We start from the raw sequence: 4,019 nt of genomic DNA, 5'->3' as shown, positions 1-4,019 counted from the left end.
AAAGGGACCTGACAGCCAAGCCACACCTCTCGCCCCCTCGAAGCTCCGCCCCCTAGGGAGACTCCCACCCGCGGAGGCGAGCTCACTGGCTGCCCCGCCTGACTATCCCATCGAGGGGCGGAGCCTCGCGCACGGACCTTTACCACGGCCGCCTCTGTTTATGCGCTCACCATTGGCCCCAGGGACTGCCAGTCGGCTCTGGGGTGGACGCCAACTTGAGGTCTCATCCTCACTCTGCATCTATTGGCAAACAGAAAGTTTCTTCCTTATGATTGGACAGGGGGCTGTCAGTAAGACTGAGGAAAAAGCCAATGGAACAGGTGGGGCGTGCCTTGCCCCACCCTAGCCCTGAGCAGGTAAGACTCATTACTCTCCCCTTCCCCCTACCTGTCCAACAGGTGAGTCAGGGGGCGGCATGGGAAAGGACTGACGCCTTCACTGGCCAGCCAACTCAGCGTCAGGCTTATTCATTCTTGCCCTAACGTAGTAATAAGATGTTTGTAAAGCATTTCATAGGCTTTGTGCTAGGTTGGGATTCCTCCCCTCTACAAAAAAGAGTGTTCCTTCTGTTTAGAATTAGCCTGGGTTTGGGTTCTCCCCTTAATCTTTGTATGACCTCAGGCCAATTAGTTCACCTTTCACCCTGTTTCTTCTCATCTGTAAAGTGGGTTCATTAGCTTTATCTATCTTAGGTTGGAGATTAAATGAAGTAAGCTTTGTGGTGTACTTAAACAGCTGAGCAATATCAGAATTTAAACCAATGATCTGGTCAGTTCGAGACAGTTCTTAAAAACTGTTGGAGGCAGGGATTTAGCTCAATGGTAGAGCGCTTGCCCAGCAAGTGCAAGGCCTTGGGTTCGTGCCTCAGCTCCGGGGATAAAATAAAAAAAAAGAAAACTGTTGGAGGGAGGTAGTATTGCATACCTTTAATCCCAGCACTCAGGAGGCAGAGGCAGGAGGATCTCTGAGTTCGAGGCCAGCCTGGTCTACAGAGCGAGTTCCAGGACATCCAAGGCTGTTGCACAGAGAAACCCTGTCTCAAAAAACAACAAACAAACAAACAAACTAAAAACAAAACTAAACAACTAAACAAAAAAAAAACTGTTGGAGCAACAAAATGATCTGCATTAAGAGAATATTTTTAATGGACTTGAGTGACAGTTCAGCTGTACAAGCCTGACAACCTGAGTTTGATACCTGGAGGAGGGAGACAATGGAGTCCCACAGGTTGTCCTCTGACCTCCATTTTCCTGCCTTGGTACAGGTGCCACACAGATAAAAGAAAATAAAATGTAATGAATTTAAAAACGAAGCTTCAAAGAGGTCACAAGTCTAGGAAATATGGTGCACTCCAAACTAGAACGCCTTCTTATTTCAAGTCCTACCAAATCCCAGAAAAATAGTTTGGCTCCTAAGCAGCAGAACAGGAGAAGGGTCAACGTGTGTGAGTGTGGGGTGGATAACACCCCAGGGAGAAACAGACTAAAGAGCAGCGATTCCATCAAAGATTAAATGACGGTATCAGGAAGCTTTGGGGGAGCTTGGGAGGAAAGTTGGACATTAGATGGAAAGAAAGTACGCACAGGCCTAAACAAAAGGGGGCAGCAAGCCCCTCCATAGTGGGCAAGGCTGGTTAGCTATCCGAAAGAACTCCAAACAGACAACTTAGGAAGACGTGGGTATTCCCTCCTGTGGTTGATGAGATAAGTGCTGTTGTAGCTGCACCATGAACCCAGGGTCCTACATGGGGTCCATTCATTCAACACAAGTACTGAGCACCAACTGTATGCTATGCTAGGGGCCAGTTTAGACCCTGGCTGCACAGAAATTTAAAAGTATCCTAACTCTCAGAAAGCTTATAGAGTGACAAGACTAAACAGCCTGTGTGGGTGGGAGTCGGGAGAGTGGCTGTTTAGAAAAGGATTTCCTGAACACACACACACACACACACACACACACACACACACACACACACACACACGAGAGCTTATGGGCTAAAATAACTCCAGATGAAGGTATCCTAACAGTCTCTTTGACTACAGTTCCCCAACAGGGAAAGGAATGAGGTTTAACTTGTTCTCTTCCATCCAATAAGTCTTCCTGGAAGGGTCAGAAAGATAGCAACATCCCAGATCCAGTTGCAGCTACACATGCCAGGTTGCCAGGACCACTCCCCTACGCTGTTTCCCTGACCCCCGCCCCTTCCAGTTTACCTGGGGATCTTTATCTCCACCTAATCCCTGCCCCCACCTGCCTACTTGCCACCCTCCCCGTATAAAGCAGTGATCAGCCCAGGGCTCAGGAAGCGATAGCTCACCATCTCAAGCTGCTGCCTCTGCCAGGTTCCACCCTCCTCCCAGTCCGCCCACCCAGTCACACACCACTTCTAAACCCCTCGCAGGTTTCTCTGCTCCGCTGAGCCCTTCAGCCAACCGGCAGCAGGGGAGGGGTGTGGGGAGGGCTGTAGCAAGCCTAGGTGGAATTGGGGGGAGGGATTGGGGCTTCTGAATAAGCTCTGTGTACCTCCAGAACGCACCCCTGCTTGACTTAGTATGTAACAAGCCACAGCACGTCTTGGAGGCCGCGGGTGGAGGCTCCAATGTGAAAAGCAGGGCCAGCTCCTCCCAGATGGATGGATTTCCTGTGTGTTTCCTAATCTCCTACTATGTGCCTGCCAAGCACCGGGGCTTCGTCTGCATCTGAGGATACAGAAGGGAATCAGAAAACACTCTTTCCTGGAATCAGCCATCTGCATATGGGATTTGGTCTCCTGGTGGGGAGGGATGTACTTTGGAATAGAGCCGAGTACCACTGTGACCATGGCCTCCTTTGCAGCTTGAACTTGAAGGAGAGGCCACAAGGCCATCTTACCCAATCTTCTGCTTCCCAGCCTTTAAAGGCAAGAATTTTAGTATTTGACAGATCTCCAAAAAAGGGAAATTTTCCAGTCTCCCTTATAGCAAATGCCCTTGTCTCCTTTTTCTGACAGTGGTGCATTTCTTCTGATGTCTAGCTCCAACTCATGGCCCTGCAGTTTAACCTCATTTCTCTTGCCTGGAGCTCAGTAGGAGTGAAATCCTTGGACCACCAAGACGTAACCGATTAACTCAACCTTGCAGCTTTCTGGAGCTTCAGAGTCCGGAGTAACAGGGCAACGACTGGCCCATCCCGCGCTCCCCTGGAGACAGAAACCAACGATAAAGAGGAGGGACTGTGCACCTGGGAGCCTCTTCAAGGCAAAGGTGAACATTAATCAGACAGTGTCCAGAACAGCCCGGCCACCTCCCTGGCTGATGTCATTTCTCTCTCGTGTTCCATAGACCTCTGGGCCATATAAGGAGAGTTTCTGTTCTTTCTTCTTCTTCTTTTCTAATTATTATTGTAGTATACATGATGGGTGGGTGTGTCGCAGCATGCCCTTGAAGGTTGGACAACTTTGTGGAGTTGGTTCGACAATTCCTATTATTTTTATGTGGGTTCTGGAGACTCAACTCAGGTTGTCAGGTTGTCTACACAGAAACACCTTTACCCACTGAGCCATCCCACCAGCCTGGGTTTCTGTTCTTCATTTGAACTTAATCCTTATGCTGTGGACAGCCTCCTGATGGATGGCAGTCATTTGGAACTATAGAATACACACACACACACACACACACACACACACACACACATGGGTATGTACACACACACACACACACACATACACAGAGACCTTTTCTTCAGCCTCAGGTAGCCTAAGAGATGGCCACTGGTAGAAAGGATAAGGCAGGCTTACCTTTGAATCAAGCAGGGACCTCCACCCTGGCTTTTCTAACAGTAACAAAGAGAACCAGCTACCAACAGCTGAAGCTTTTCTGGGCAGATCTGAATCAAAGGCAGCGTTAAAATCTAAAGGCATCATGGGCATGTGTATCTATCACTCCGGGTGCAGAGCCATCCTTAGGCCTAGGGAAGAGGCCTTCTGTCCTGGGTCCTACCCTTTAAAAGCCCAGACTTTTCATCCTTGTCCTGGCCTTCCT

This window comes from Peromyscus leucopus, chromosome 8b, assembly GCF_004664715.2.
Source record: "Peromyscus leucopus breed LL Stock chromosome 8b, UCI_PerLeu_2.1, whole genome shotgun sequence".
In the NCBI taxonomy this organism is placed as follows: Eukaryota; Metazoa; Chordata; class Mammalia; order Rodentia; family Cricetidae; genus Peromyscus; species Peromyscus leucopus.
This window is presented reverse-complemented; position numbering follows the sequence as displayed.